Here is a 17,441-nt window from a genome sequence, read left to right on the forward strand (position 1 = left end):
AAAAAACTAAAGTTTTATCGTTAATTATCTCAATTTTTTCCACAGTTTTTTAATAGATTTGGAAAAATCTAGAGTTTCATACACCTGTAGCTACTGTTTGTATGCTATGAAAAAATCATCGAAGACTCTCTCTTACTTAGGAAGACAAGTGTACCTATAGCAACAAATGCAGCCAGTAATAAGTGAAAAATGATTAAATTTCACATGTAACAAAAACATGTTTTGTTACGTTTTTGAGCTTCCACTGCTATGAGTATGAATCCTGAACCCTTCCTTGTCATGCTGTTGAAGTTTTATGAATTTATTTGTAAAAGTATAGACAGTGGAAATTAAAATGTCCTGTGGTGCCTCTCCTGCTCCAAGTCGGCCCGTTTGACGTCCTACCCCCCTTAATGTACGCGCGAGAAAAGCCATGGTGTATGGGAAATGCTGCTACATTAGTAACCGGTGTAACCACCAGAGCGTTGGGTGTAACTCTGCAACCGTGCATACACTGTCTAGCACAGGTGCTGGATGTCAGTTCGTGGGATGGAGTTCCTCGCCTGTTGCTCGGTCGGTAAAGGGACGGCTAATGCCGTTTCTGGACGACGCTGGAATTCTCGTGTGACGGTGTCCCACATGAGCTGGTGATAGACCAGGATAAGGCAACATGTCGACGCTCTGTAGAGGATGTCGGGTTACAACAGAGGTCTAGCTGGAAAACGGCCTCGATTGCTGTTCGCGAATGGGAGCACAGCTTGTCGAATTACCGGGCTGGCATACAAAGTTTCAGTGTGGCCGCGTGGGCTGCTCCTGCTGTCATACGAAGTCGCACCCCAGACCGTAACTGCAGGTGCAGGTCGAATGCGTCTAGCACGCACACAAGTTGGTTGCGCGCCCTCTTTCTAAAACACACACGCTCATCATTGGCACCAAGCCGTAATCAGCTTCCATCAGAGATGGTAACAAACCTCCAGTGAGCTCTCGATTGACACGACTGAAGTCACAAATGGCGACGGTTTGAGGTCAGTGGAATGCAGGTGAAATCTGCTTTCGCAGGACAGAGCGGATCAGGTTGTGGTTGTGGAGGGCGCCGTAATCACTTACTGTTAGTTGCACAAAACACACAGACTTTTATTTTCCTAACAACCATTTAATTACACATTGCATTAAAAGGATCAAATTAAAACAATACGGCTGAAGGACTAGTTAAGAAAGCTTGCGATACCTCCTGGGCTGAAGGCCCAAAACCACACCAAAAACAAGAACGGTTGAAGACCTGAACACAAGTTATAAAAAATTGCTTTAAAGAATACTCATGTCGGAAGGCCTTATTTTAAAAAAATATATTTCACGTAAATACTCGGCTGAAGGCCACACATAAGACATTGAACAATTTAGGGCTTAGGGCATAGATAACAACAACTTAAGATAAAGCAAATTTTTAAAAAAATTAGTTTTAAACAGATCAACTTTTACAATTTTAATTTACGATGGCTGAAGGCGTTATGTTAAAAACATTTCACGTAAAAGCTCGGCTGAAGGGCTCACACTGGACATTGAGAAACTCAGGACTTAGCGCCTGGATAACAAGAATTTCAGACACAACAAACTTCCAAAATTTTACTTATTAACCATCGATCTTAATATAAATTTTGTTATTAAAAGTAAAAAAATTGTGTGATGGGATAGAACATCCTTCATCCCATACGTATCGCTCACATAGGGATCGTGCAGATAAGATTAAAATAATTACTGCACACACAGAGACATTCAGTCGTTTTCCCCCCGGTCCGTACGTTAATGGAGTAGGAAGACACTCTGATAACTGATACAATGGGGCGTACTCTCAGTCATGCGCTTCACCGTGGTTTGCAGAATATGGATACAGATGCAGACGTAGAATCGCGTATCGTATGTTGCTGCTGTGGTCTTCAGTCCTGAGCCTGGTTTGATGCAGCTCTCCATGCTAATCTATCCTGTGCAAGGTTCTTCATCTCCCAGTACCTACTGCAACCGACATCCTTCTGAATCTGCTTAGTGTATTCATCTCTTGGTCTCCCTCTACGATTTTTACCCTCCACGGTGCCCTCCAATGCTAAATTTGTGATCCCTTGATGCCTCAGGACATGTCCTACCAAACCGATCCCTTCTTCTAGTCAAATTCTGCCACATACTTCTCTTCTCCCCAATCCTATTCAATACCTCCTCATTAGTTACGTGATCTACCCACTTAATCTTCAACATTCTTCTGTAGCACCACATTTCAAAAGTTTCTATTCTCTTCTTGTCCAAACTATTTATTGTCCATGTTTCACTTCCATACATGGCTACACTCCATACAAATACTTTCAGAAACGACTTCCTGACACTTAAATCTATACTCGATGTTAACAAATTTCTCTTCTTCATAAACGCTTTCCTTGCCATTGCCAGTCTACATTTTATATCCTCTCTACTTCGACCATCATCAGTTATTTTGCTCCCCACATAGCAAAACTCCCTTACTACTTTAAGTGTCTCATTTCCTAATCTAATTCCCTCAGCATCACCCGACTTAATTCGACTACAATCCATTATCCTCGTTTTGCTTTTGTTAATGTTAATCTGATATCCTCCTTTCAAGACACTGTCCATTCCGTTCAGCTGCTGTTCCAGGTCCTTTGCTGTCTCTGACAGAATTACAATGTCATCGGCGAACCTCAAAGTTTTTATTTCTTCTTCCTGGATTTTAATACCTAATCCAATTTTTTCTTTTGTTTCCTTTACTGCTTGCTCAATATACAGATTTAATAACATCGGGGAGAGGCTACAACTCTGTCTCACTCCCTTCCCAACCACTGCTTCCCTTTCATGCCCCTCGACTGCCATCTGGTTTCTGTACAAATTGTAAATAGCCTTTCGCTCCCTGTATTTTGCTCCTGCCACCTTTAGAATTTGAATGAGAGTATTCCAGTCAACATTGTCAGACGCTTTCTCTACGTCTACAAATGCTAGAAACGTAGGTTTGCCTTTCCTTAGTCTTCCTTCTAAGATAAGTTGTAGGGTCAGTATTGCCTCACGTGTTCCAACATTTCTACGGAATCCAAACTGATCTTCCCCGAGGTCGGCTTCTACCAGTTTTCTGATTCGTCTGTGAATAATTCGCGTTAGTATTTTGCAACTGTGACTTATTAAACTGATAGTTCGGTAATTTTCACATCTGTCAACACCTGCTTTCTTTGGGATTGGAATTATTATATTCTTCTTGAAGTCTGAGGGTATTTCGCCTGTCTCGTACATCTTGCTCACCAGATGGTAGAGTTTTGTCAGGACTGGCTCTCCCAAAGCCGTCAGTAGTTCTACTGGAATGTTGTCTACTCCCGGGGCCTTGTTTCGACTCAGGTCTTTCAGTGCTCTGTCAAACTCTTCACACAGTATCGTATCTCCCATTTCATCTTCATCTACATCCTCTTTCATTTCCATAATATTGTTGTCAAGTACATTGCCCTTGTATGGACCCTCTATATACTCCTTCCACCTTTCTGCTTTCGCCTCTTTGCTTAGAAGGTTTCCATCTTAGCTCTTGATATTCATACAAGTGGCTCTCTTTTGTCCAAAGGTCTCTTTAATTTTCCTGTAGGCAGTATCTATCTCACCCCTAGTGAGATAAGCCTCTACATCCTTACATTTGTCCTCTAGCCATGCCTGCTTAGCCATTTTGCATTCCCCCTGTCGATCTCATTTTTGAGACGTTTGTATTCCTTTTTGCCTGCTTCATTTACTGCATTTTTATATTTTCTACTTTCATCAATTAAATTCAATATTTCTTCTGTTACCCATGGATTTCTACTAGATCCTCTGCTGCCTTCACTACTTCATCCCTCAGATTTACCCATTCGTCTTCTACTGTATTTCTTTCCCCCATTCCTGTCAATTGTTCCCTTGTGCTCTCCCTGAAACTCTGTGCAACCTCTGGTTTAGTGAGTTTATCCAGGTCCCATCTTAAATTCCCACCTTTTTCCAATTTCTTCAGTTTTAATCTACAATTCATAACCAATAGATTGTGGTCAGAATCCACATCTGCCCCTGGAAATGTCCAACAATTTAAAACCTGGTTCCTAAATCTCGGTCTTACCATTATATAATCTATCTGAAACCTGTCAGTATCTCCAGTATTCTTCCAGGTATACAACCTTCTTTTATGATTCTTGAACCAAGTGTTAGCTATGATTAAGTTATGCTCTGTGCAAAATTCTACCAGACGGCTTCCTCTTTCATTTCTTAGCCCCAATCCATATTCACCTACTAGTTTCCTTCTCTCCCTTTTCCTAATGTCGAATTCCAGTCACCCATGACTATTGAATTTTCGCCTCCCTTCACTACTTGAATAATTTCTTTTATCTCATCATACATTTCTTCACTTTCTTCGTCATCTACAGAGCTAGTTGGCATATAAACTTGTACTACTGTAGTAGGCATGGGCTTCGTGTCTATCTTGGCCACAATAATGCGTTCACTATGCTGTTTGTAGTAGCTTACCCGCACTCCTATTTTCCTTTTCATTATTAAACCTACTCCTGCATTACCCCTATTTTATTTTGTATTTATAACCCTGTATTCACCTGACCAGAAGTCTACATCTATATCTACATCCATACTCCGCAAACCACCTGACGGTGTGTGGCGGAGGGTACCCTATCGGTTCTCCCTTCTATTCCAGTCTCGTATTGCCCGTGGAAAGAAGGACTGTCGGTATGCCTCTGTGTGGGCTCTAATCTCTCTGATTTTATCCTCATGGTCTCTTCGCGAGATATACGTAGGAGGGAGCAATATACTGCTTGACTCTTCGGTGAAGGTGTTTTCTCGAAACTTTAACAAAAGCCCGTACCGAGCTACTGAGCGTCTCTCCTGCAGAGTCTTCCACTGGAGTTTATCTATCATCTCCGTAACGCTTTTGCGATTACTAAATGATCCTGTAACGAAGCGCGCTGCTCTCCGTTGGATCTTCTCTATCCCTTCTATCAACCCTATCTGGTACGGATCCCACACTGCTGAGCAGTATTCAAGCAGTGGGCGAACAAGCGTACTGTAACCTAATTCCTTTGTTTTCGGATTGCATTTCCTTAGGATTCTTCCAATGAATCTCAGTCTGGCATCTGCTTTACCGACGATCAACTTTATATGATCATTCCATTTTAAATCACTCCTAATGTCTACATCCAGATAATTTATGGAATTAACTGCTTCCAGTTGCTGACCTGCTATATTGTAGCTAAATGATAAGGGATCTTTCTTTCTATGTATTCTCAGCACATTACACTTGTCTACCTTGAGATTCAATTGCCGTTCCCTGCACCATGCGTCAATTCGCTGCAGATCCTCCTTCATTTCAGTACAATTTTCCATTGTTACAACCTTTCGATATACCACAACATCATCCGCAAAATGCCTCAGTGAACTTCCGATGTCATCCACCAGGTCATTTATGTATATTGTGAACAGCAACGGTCCTACGACACTCCCCTGCGGCACACCTGATATCACTCTTACTTCGGAAGACTTCTCTCCATTGAGAATGACATGCTGCGTTCTGTTATCTAGGAACTCCTCAATCCAATCACATAATTGGTCTGATAGTCCATATGCTCTTATTTTGTTCATTAAACGACTGTGGGGAGCTGTATCGAACGCCTTGCGGAAGTTAAGAAACACGGCATCTACCTGTGAACCCGTGTTTATGGCCCTCTGAGTCTCGTGGACGAATAGCGCGAGCTGGGTTTCACACGACCGTCTTTTTCGAAACCCATGCTGATTCCTACAGAGTAGATTTCTAGTCTCCAGAAAAGTCATTATACTCGAACATAATACGTGTTCCAAAATTCTACAACTGATCGACGTTGGAGATATAGGTCTATAGTTGTGCACATCTGTTCGACGTCCCTTGTTGAAAACGGGATGACCTGTGCCCTTTTCCAATCCTTTGGAAAGCTACGCTCTTCTAGAGACCTACGGTACACCGCTGCAAGAAGGGGGGGCAAGTTGCTTCGCGTACTCTGTGGAAAATCGAACTGGTATCCCATCAGGTCCAGCGGCCTTTCCTCTTTTGAGCGATTTTAATTGTTTTTCTATCCCTCTGTCGTCTATTTCGATATCTACCATTTTGTCATCTGTGCGACAATCTAGAGAAGGAACTACAGTGCAGTCTTCCTATGTGAAACAGCTTTGGAAAAAGACATTTAGTATTTCGGCCTTTAGTCTGTCATCCTCTGTTTCAGTACCATTTTGGTCACAGAGTGTCTGGACATTTTGTTTTGATCCACCTACCGCTTTGACATAAGACCAAAATTTCTTAGGATTTTCTGCCAAGTCAGTATATAGAACTTTACTTTCGAATTCATTGAACGCCTCTCGCATAGCCCTCCTCACAGTACATTTCGCTTCGCGTAATTTTTGTTTGTGTGCAAGGCTTTGGCTATGTTTATGTTTGCTGTGAAGTTCCCTTTGCTTCCGCAGCAGTTTTCTAACTCGGTTGTTGTACCACGGTGGCTCTTTTCCATCTCTTACGATCTTGCTTGGCACATACTCATCTAACGCATATTGTACGATGGTTCTTGTTCCTCCTGCCACCGAACTTCACTAAGTCCCACTATATCAAACTTTAACCTATCCATTTCCCTTTTTAAATAGTCTAACCTACCTGCCCGATTAAGGGATCTGACATTCCACGCTCCGATCCGTAGAATGCCAGTTTTCTTTCTCCTGATAACGTATCGTTTCGCACATCGGATATCGTACAGCGTCAAGCGCACCGAACACGCCGGAGTACATCGTCGCCTGCAATGAAGAGCTTTGCGTTTAGTCGGCAGCCAGGCGCCGAGTTATCATCCAGCCGCTGTGCTTAGACATACATGAACATGGAAACGTCACATGTAGTCCTCGGTAGTATAGTGGTTAGTATCCCCGCCTGTCACGCGGGAGACCCGGGTTCGATTCCCGGCCGGGGAGAACATTTTTATTTAGAGGGACTACTCTCCCTTCGTTACAGACTATGAAAATAAATCCCGTGGTGACGTATAACACCTCGAGCATGGAAAGAGGAAATGCAATACGCAACCAGTAGCAGTGACTTTATCAACATCTGCAAAGTGTTGCAACGTTTTATCACTCATCTTGAGGCACTTCGCATCTGCATTTAGACCATATTATAGCGTTCTTGCTGGCCGTTTTTTTCTCCTCTTTGTTAGACACTTGAGACATCCACTCTCGTGACATTAATGAACAAAGCTTACGTGTAACTTGAAACACGTATCAAATGTATGAAATGGATATATTATTTTTGTACAGGCAGGAGGAAGGGAAGTTTGTTTGCCGGCCCATCGACAATGGGATCATCGGAGCACAATCTGGGATCCGACAAACATGGGGATGGAAATCATTGTCTGGCCTCCCAAAGGTTTCCCGTCTTTACTTTGAAAAGGCCAAGGCCTGATTCCTCCCTAGAGTTCTAAAACTACCGTAGACTGCTGTAATTTTCCAAGTAGCGTTGGCCAGTTAAGATTGTAACTGCTTTACCTGTATGTTAGGTGTGCTGCTGACCTGTCGGGCGTTGCCCCATTTCAATCGCTTTGTTTGCATATGTGTCTTACTAGATTCCCCTACAAACTGGAAGCGGTGAACTGTCTAGAAACTGAATGAGAGTATATAACGGACTGTGTAACCTATGGAACATTTTTCTGCTGTATAGTCTGTCCTACATATACATGTACGTGATTACTCTGCTATTCACAATAAAGTGCCTGGCAGGGGGGGTTCGATGAACCACCTTCGAGCTGTCTCTCTACCGTTCCACTCTCGATAGGCACGCGGGAAAAACTAGCACTTAAATTTTTCCGTGCGAGCCCTGATTTCTCTTATTTTATCGTGATGATCATTTCTCCCTATGAAGGTGGGTGCCAACAGAATGTTTTCGCAATCGGAGGAGGAAACTGGTGACTGAAATTTCATGAGAAGATCCCGTCCCAACGAAAAACAGCCTTGTTTTAATGATTGCCACTCCAATTCACGTATCATTTCTGTGGCACTATCTCCCCTACTGCGCGATAATACAAAACGAGCTGATCTTCTTTGTACTTTTTCGATGTCATCCGTCAGTCCCACCTGATGAGGATCCCACACCGCACAGCAACACTCCAGAATAGGGCGGACGAGCGTGGTGTAAGCACTCACTTTAGTGGACCTGTTGCAATCACCTTGCCAATGAATCGCAGTGTTTGATTTGTTGTACCCACAATCTATGTGATCGTTCCAATTACGTTATTTGTAATTGTAATCCGTAAGTATTTAGTTGAATTTACGGTCTTCAGATTTGTGTGACTTATCGCGGAATGGAAATTTTGCTGATTTCTTTTAGTACTCATGTGAATAACTTCGCACTTTTCTTTGTTAAGTGTCAACTGCCACTTTTAGTACCATACAGATATCTTATCTACATCATTTTTCAGTTCGTTTTGGTCATCTAATGACTTTACAAGACGGTAAATGACAGCATCATCTGCAAACAATCTAAGACGGCTACTCACATAGTCTCCTGTGTCGTTAACATAGATCAGGAAGAATAGAGGGCCTATAATACATCCTTGGGGAAGGCCGGATATTACTTCAGTTTTACTCGATGACTTTCCGTCTATTACTACTAACTGTGACCTTTCTGGCAGGAAATCACGAATCCAGTCGCACAACTGAGGCAATATTCCATAGGCAAGCAATTTGGTTATAAGACTCTTGTGAGGAACGGTATTGAAAGCCTTCTGGAAATCTAAAAATATGGAATCAATTTGACATCCCCTGTCGATAGCACTCATTACTTCATCAGTATAAAGAGCTGGTTGTGTTTCGCAAGAACGATATTTTCTGAATCCGTGATGACTACGTGTCAATAAATCGTTTTCTCCGATGTACTTCATAATGTTTGAATACAGTATATGTTCTAAAACCCTACTGCAAACCGACGTCTGTCATATGGACCGGAAGCCTTGCTTTATTAAGTGATTTAAGCTGTTTTGCTACATAGAGGAGATCTACTTCTATGTTTCTCATCCTGGCAGTTGTTCTTGATTGGAATTCAGGAATATTTACTTCGTCTTCTTTGGTGAAGGAGTTTCGGAAAACCGTGTTTAATAACTCTGCTTTAGTGGCACTGTCATCAGTGACTTCGCCGTTGTTATCGCGCAGTGAAGGTGTTGATTGCGTCTTGCCACTGGTGTGCTTTATGTATGACCAGAATCTGTTTGAGTTTTCTGCCAGATTTCGAGACAGAGTGTCGTTGTGAAAATTATTAAAAGCATCTCGCATTGAAGTACGCGCTATATCTCGAACTTCCACAAAACTTCGCCAGTCTTGGGGATTTTGCATTCTCTTAAAATTGGCATGCTTTTTTCGCTGCTTCTGCAAGTAAACTGTCTTTCTGGCAAAATTGAAATTGTCGATGTTTAATTCAGGTTCTATTTGAAAATTGTTGATTTGTATGTGAAACATGGGAATGTTGTAGTAAAAATTTTTAAAAAATAGAGATATATTATATGGCGCTAAAAACGCAATTTCCTAAAAAAAGGAGAGCTGAAACTTGAAAGAAAATCGAAAGACAAAAAGATATCAAACATTGCTTCAGTACTTTGTTGAACTTACGTAAGACAAGTTTCTAATGTTCATCAACAACTTCCGCACTTACCGATAATGACAGGAAACTCTTGTCTTTGAGAAGGTTCTATTAAGTAGAAAATAACAACGACAACTAATATAATTTTTTAATGTGTGTGCATGTAAACTGCATTTGCATCAAATGTAACTGCTTTGGTTACATATAACCACAAAAGTTACACGATCAAGTAATTTTTATTAGTTATAAAATGCAATTTATGTTTTATAAGGATGTAAAATACACAATGGGCTAACACTGAACGGAGCGTGGTTCCAATTATGCGCAAAACAAACAAATGAACAGAAAATACGTCTGCTCCCTGTTTCTGTCTCACACACTCATTCGTGTTTCTTTACCTACCAATGCCACGTAATGCTACCATTTCCTACGTCACTTACGTAGTGTACCGAAACAACCGAACCGTAGTTTTGGTAGAGCGCAACCCTATAACTTCCCCAACACGAGTCTGTGCTACGTCTCCAATAAACTGCATCGTCGACGTACATTGAAGGTCAGTCTTCGTGTGAGCGAGGAATGTTTGTACTGTGGACTAGTGTCACAAGGGATTCCCGCAAATACGCATCATTCACCTCGTTGTTAGTGGCAACCAAGTCATCAAATCTCCAAGCTCCCCAGTCCAGGCACCAAATACAAATACCCATGGAAAACGTTCTCAGCGTTAGAAATAAGGCAGTACTTTGCTCTAGCGTTACCACGGAACTCGTTTACTCTTATCTCGTATGTTTTTCCGAGTGGTACTGAGAACATACGACAAATGACGCAGCAGGAAGAAAGATGTAGAGCGTACAAGAGACGCCTGATTAGGTACTGCTACGGCGAGGGAACGGTGGGCCAATGCTGTTACGTTGCTATTGATGGCAAATGTCTTGTGTCAGTGGCTGGCGGTACAAAATAACGTGCCGCGATAGTATCTGCATTAGGCCTAAGTGTGACTGTTTAGAAAATCAACTGAAACAAAAATTAAATTGTCATCATTTGCTGCCGTTATTCCGCACTTACTACTTCATTACCGTTTATGTTCGAGGTAAGCATAACTTCTATAAATATTTCCCATTTGAATTTGTGCTACTGAAGTACGTTTCACGTAATATTGTATTAGGCATCTTCAGCGGCCTAAAAAGAAGTAAAAGAGACAATGTTCGCTTAACTGAAATTAATTTCTGAGATCCTGCAGTGTTCCATAGCAGGGTATTTCGTATATCCCAACCGTTACAACCAGTAACCCCCAACACCGATTCCCCAAAGAATCGAACTCTCGTGTATAAAACAGCTTCAAACGTCTGATCTACAGTGTTTAGTAAGCGAAAAACTGATCGTATAATGTAGGCTTTGGCGGCCGATATCGTCTTCACTTAAAACTCACCCCTGACGTTTCGTCTCCGATTGTGGGAGACATCCTCCGAGGTAAGGCGACAAACTGCAAAGAGGACCCGAGGAGTGCTGATTAAATAGGCAGCGCAGAGGGCGCCACTGTCGATCACGTGGCGTCGGCTATGAGATTGTCTCACGTAATGCCAACATTCTCGACTGAAAGTAATCCATCTTCACGCTTGCGGTGCAACGCTGACATCCAGATTTTATCTGCTTTAACACCTTCGTCTTTCCTGTTAAAATTATTACGGTGTTTATCAATCTCGATAGCCTGTCAATACATGCGCGCATAATAACGCGAGGTTTTAGATATGACGCTCCTCTCGCTGAATTTTATTTCATGATCACCGTCGCCGGCCTGGGTGGCCGAGCGGTTCTAGGCGCTACAGACTGATACTCCTTTGGGACCCAACTAGTACATGTTTTGCGGTACTTCAGCTTGTTACAGATAATGTTATGAAATGTACCAGTACTATCAACAATCATTTCCACAGTTACACGGCACGAATAATGTCATGAATTCGACTTTCAAGTGATGCAGTTAAAACTGCAACCGGTCGGCCAGAACAGTGTTCGTCAGTCACTGGGTCGCGACCATTTTTGAACTGCTCTACTCAATTGTAAAAATTTGTACGATTTATGCAACCTTCACCATAAACATTAGACATTCTGCAGTATATATTTACCGTTTCCTCACTTTCAGCAAGTAAAAAACGAATAACAGAACGTTGTTCAATTAATGTGGACGTTTCAGGCGGACTCGCCAACTTGAAATGTGTTTTTGAGGTTATAAACAAAACAACGTTGATACTCGTACATCAGCTGATCAAGGGTCATCCCAGTGATGCCGACGTAAAACCATATAAATACCAAACTGGCCTTACTAACAGTTTTTCCCCAGATCAATTTGTCTCTTTAGTTATTGAATGACGCTCGTATATGGTAATCAATAACGGTTCTATTACAATTCCTCGGGGTACTCTGGAAATTACCTCTATATCTGCAGATTTTGTTCCGTTAAGAGCGGCGCGTTGAGTTCTACCTGCAAGGAAATCTTGAACCCAGTCTCAAATCTGGTCCAATATTCGACAATCGCGAATTTTTTTTCACTCAGCGGCAGTGGGGGACGGTTATCAAATCCCTTTCTCTAGACTAGGAACGCAGCACTACCTGTGTGCCGTTGTCTACAGCGCTTTGTATCTCATGGAAGAACAGAGCGAACTGGTTTTGTTTGGATCTCCGGTTGTGGAATCCATTTTGATTTTTCGTTCTCCACAAACATACGGTTCTTGAGCATAAGACATGTCCCGTAATTCTACAACAGATTGACGCCAGGAATGTGGGCATATAATTACATGTATTTGTCGTAGGTCCCTTCTTGAAGGCGGGAGTGGCCTGCGCCTGTTTCCGGTCACTAGGTACCCTTCGTTTCCGCAGCGACCTTCGATAAACTTCTGTTACAACTGAGCAAGTTCTTTCGCAAAATGTTTGTAGAAGCTTATAGGCATCTCATCTACTCTTGATGCCTTTCCACTGTGGTCGTTTTTCTATTCCTCAGTCAGTAATCCCGATATCTGCCTTTTATAGGTTCGTAAGGTGATTGAAAGAAGGGCCGTGTTACGATCTTCCGCAGTGAAACCGTTTAGAAAGACCTAGTTCAGTGTCACAGCCTTCTCTCCGTCATTTATCCGTTCCCGTACCATCACGGTCACTGGCGAACTGAACAGATGATTTCGATGGTTTCACGTAAGACCAAAATATCTTACGGGGTCTAGTCAGATCGAGTAACGTAATTTTACTTTCAAAGTCATTTTCTCTCATTGCTGTCTTTCCGCTCATTTTCGGCTCAATCAGCTTTTGTTTGTCGGTTAATTTTTGACTTGTCTTGAGTCTGTGATGAAGCTCTCTTTGTTTACGTAGTAGTAGTTTCCTAATAAGATTATTAAACCACGGTGGGCCATATGCATCCCTTGAGCTCTTGCTCAAAACAAGCTTGTCCAAGACATACTGAACGATGCTTTTGAATTCTTTTTCTATTTGTGTTCCACATCTTCGTTCCCAGCACTAAATCGTTTCTCCTGAATACTCAGATACTCTGTGATTTGTATCCTGTCACTCTTACCAAGCAAAAATACTTTCCTACATTTCTTAAGAGTCCTTGTGAGAGGCGCCCACATGCCTTGCTCATACTGTGGCATCAAGCAGTCAGGCCTGCAAGATGAGTGGTCTGCCAAGCGAGTGGATTCATTCTTAATTTATCGAGTAACATGAACTCTAGTACTCACACTTAAGTTACAAGTTATCCTCCTGTATGAATAATACGCAACAGAAACGCACATCTGACTATCAGTGATTTACAGAACTCTGTGCACTACGCACTGGCAATACCACATTTTCTTTTTGTCTTTTATTTAACGGCTTTTATCAACACGTGGCCACCGCACTGAATATGAATGGTGCGCACATTATAAATTGGGGACATCATGACAACATACAATGCGAAGGAAAAGGCCACCAATCTTTTTCTTTTCACTATCTTATTTATTCCGATAAATTCTATAACCTAAACACACAAATTCTATAACCTACAACAACAACACATGAGAAATTCCGCCCAGTGGGCATGGCTTTACATTGGTGATTCTCTATCCTATGGTCTCGTAATTATTTAACGCTACAGTGCACTTTCTGGATAGGATGGTGGATCTTTTATTATTTCTCACACTTCGACTCTCACAATCATCAACACCAAACTTTCCTCCAGATCGAGCGGTACAGAAGGAACAAGCATAACCCGCTAATCGTTTGAAACTACCTCGCTACTCTCCCATGCAAACCACACATACCCAAATTACATGACATACACCACACTACAACATGGAATACAATACAATAAATATTCACAACACTATCACTTTCAGCTTTCCCACTTCAATTAGTATTTATCCCAGTTTCACACGACACTGCCCCACTTTGTAATTCTACTTTCCTACTATGAACTCTGGAGATATATGCACGTCTTCCTGTGCAATGCAAGCCAAGTGGCGTTGCTGGATAGACGGCCGACTCACCTTGCTTCTCTCTCAGAGTTTGAATCTAGCGTCACACGGAAACATATCACGCAAAGTAATATTAAGAACGTATTCATCACACACGCGAGTCCTCAACTGATACCATGGACTAGTACTTCTCTTTATCCTTTGTCTCATACACAGATTGAGACTCACACAGTACTCACCACGTGGAAGTACTCGTCTCTAATTTCAAGTCCTGCACACGCCATTTGTTAAATATTTCAACTTATGGTACACACGCTATTTCTTAAATATTTCAACTTATTGTACACACGCTAGTAATTCAGCTTAACTTAAGCACACGGAAGTATTTCGACTTATTGCTACACGTGGTTTCATTGTGACCGTTGGTCTCTTCCGAAGATTACTACAATCCCATTAATATTACCTGCCTGACATTTAATTCTCCCCAAAAAAGTTCCTGAAATAGAGAAATTATTATTTCAAACTACTCTTAAATATTCCACATGCATACCATGTCTCCACTCTTTTGTCTTTACGGAGCACACCTAAGACAGGTCTTAACAGCACAAGATCCAGCGGCAGAGTGCTGAAACATGGCCGTTCTTCAGGTCCTCTCACACCTCTGCCAAAGTGGGGGAGCACCTTGCTACCGTATTGGTCAGCCACATTTCAAGCGCTCAAAGCTCTGGTAAGTTTCATCTCTTTGGTTCCACCAAAGGTGGCCAAAGGATCGTCTCAAAGATGATCATATATTCACATTCACTATCTGCGGTTAGCAGACGACCATACATTCATTCATTTCACAGATCTCACCAAACTGGATGTAGGGATTTACTTTGTGGCAGTGCACATGTGATCAATTAAATAAATAAATTGTCATTCTTCCCCACACTGGTATCCGGCTTCGCTGTATTAATTGAAATTGAGTTATTGTACAAAAAAATGTGTTGTTCTGACAAAAATAATGAAGTATGTTGTACCTATTTTCAATGTCGGGCCGTACTGTACCCTTTCACTTGAAACAGCCGTAGTCACAGATGTTATAACACTGTATAATCACTGATCCCCTCCTCTACGTTAACTGATTCGAGAAGTTCAGGTTTGTCCTTGTAGTTGACACCATACTGTCTAATGTCACATTATTATTCTAAATGACCAAAAACATTACTCGCATCTACAGCCAGAGTGTGTGTTTCTCTGCTCTGCCAGCTCACCAGCGGCGGAGGTACCGCCTGACTCATCCACCCACGTTCTCGTCCGGCTCGCGTGCGTGGGTTTTGCTGCGAAAGAAAAAAAAAAAAGAATCGTCCTGCAGACCAGACAGACAGAGACAAAGTCCCCACATGACGCACCGTTCTGCGAAGTCCCTAACATTACCTTCTGGCGTCGTGCAAGTCTTTTCCTCTCCCGCCAGCTGCATCCTTCTTGTTTCCCTGTCCCGCCGCCGGTACGAACAACTTTCTCCCGCTTGGTTTCTGCTACCTAGTATTCCTTTGTGACTTCTGATCTGTCATTAATCTCTCCTGTAGTACTCATTATGCATGGGTCTATGCCAAAGTGTTTCCACTTCAGTAGTTACGCTGACGAATGTTTTATATGCTATATACACTATGCGATCAAAAGTATCCGGACACCTAGCGAAAATGACTTACAAGTTTGTGGCGCCCTTCATCGGTAATGATGGAATAAAGTATGGTGTTGACCCACCCTTAGCCTTGACGACAGCTTCCACTCTCGCAGGCATACGTTCAATCAGGTGCTGGAAGGTTTCTTGGTGAATGGCAGCCCATTCTTCACGGAGTGCTGCACTGAGGAGAAGTATCGATGTCGGTCGGTGAGGCCTGGCATGAAGTCGGCGTTCCAAAACATCCCATAGGTGTTCTGTAGGATTCAGGTCAGGACTCTGTGCAGGCCAGTCCATTATAGGGATGTTATTGTCGTGTAACCACTCCGCCACAGGGCGTGCATTATGAACAGGTGCTCGATCGTGTAGCAAGAAGGTGCTTAAAACATTAATGTAGGCCTATACTGTGATAGTGCCATGCAAAACAACAAGGGGTGCACGCCCCCTCCATGAAAAACACGACCACACCATGACATCACCGCCTCCGAATTTTACTGTTGGCACTACACTCGCTGGCATTCGCCATACCCACACCCTGCCATCGGATCGCCACATTGTGTCCGTGATTCGTCACTCCACACAACGTTTTCCCACCGTTCAATCGTCCAATGTTTACGCTTCGTACACCACGCGAGGCGTCGTTTGGCATTTACCGGCGTGATGTGTGGTTTATAAGCAGCCGCTCGACCATGAAATCCAAGTTTCCTCACATCCCGCCTAACTGTCATAGTACTTGCAGTGGATCCTGATGCAGTATGGAATTCCTGTGTGATGGGGTCGTCAGATATCTCCCTATTACACATTACGACCCTCTTCAACCGTCGGCGGTCTCTTGTCAGTCAACAGACGAGGTCGGCCTGTACGGTTTTGTGCTGTACGAGTCCCTTCACGTTTCCACTCCACTATCACATCGGAAACAGTGGACCAAGTTATGTTTAGGAGTGTGGAAATCTCGCGTAGAGACGTACGACACAAGTGACACCCAGTCGCCTGACCACGTTCGAAGTCCGTGAGTTCCGCGGAGCGCCCCATTCTGCTCTGTCACGATGTCTGATGACTAGTAATCTCGCTGATATTAGGTGGCAGCAATAGGTGGCAGCACGATGCACGTAATATGAAAAACGTATGTTTTTGGGGATGTCCGGATACTTTTGATCACGTAGTGGTTTACTGGCACAGAAAACCTACATAGCTGTTGCACTTTTCACATTGCCATGCCTAATACGGCGTACGAGAACCGTTGGCATCCAAAACAGCTTCTCGTCGTCTCGGGATGGGCAAATACAGGCCCTGCATAGTTTCCAAAGAAATCTTATTACATTGTTTCTGCAAAATAGTGGCAACTTCAGATAACGATAATGCAGGTGGATAGAGATGACGCACCGTTTCGTCCAAAGGAAACCCCAGAGGCTCAATAATACTGAGATCTGGTGAGCGCGGAGGCGAGAGGAGGTTTGATAATTCATCCTCCAGCTGTGTTTCCTGTGGCCCTGACTTTTTGGAACACAGCATCACCATTCGGGAACAAACATTGTACTATGGAATGAACCTGATCAGCCGAAATGGTCACATAATCCTTGGCAATGATGCGACCCTGGAAAATAACCATAGGGCCCATGAAATACCATGATATGGCTGCGCAAATCATGACAAAACGCTGTCCACGTTTGACACTTGTGACGCAAACTCGGCCAGTAGTTGGAAACAGTATGAAACGCAACTCGTCCAA

The 17,441-nt window shown here is 42.8% G+C and overlaps 1 non-coding gene across 1 annotated transcript; it reads left to right on the plus strand.

The window, feature by feature from the left end:
• Nucleotides 1–6,894: 6,894 nt before the first annotated feature.
• Nucleotides 6,895–6,966, plus strand: Trnad-guc (transfer RNA aspartic acid (anticodon GUC)). The gene has a single exon. It is a non-coding gene; the product is annotated as a tRNA-Asp (tRNA).
• Nucleotides 6,967–17,441: the final 10,475 nt, after the last annotated feature.

Source organism: Schistocerca nitens, chromosome 10, assembly GCF_023898315.1.
Source record: "Schistocerca nitens isolate TAMUIC-IGC-003100 chromosome 10, iqSchNite1.1, whole genome shotgun sequence".
NCBI classification, from domain to species: domain Eukaryota; kingdom Metazoa; phylum Arthropoda; class Insecta; order Orthoptera; family Acrididae; genus Schistocerca; species Schistocerca nitens.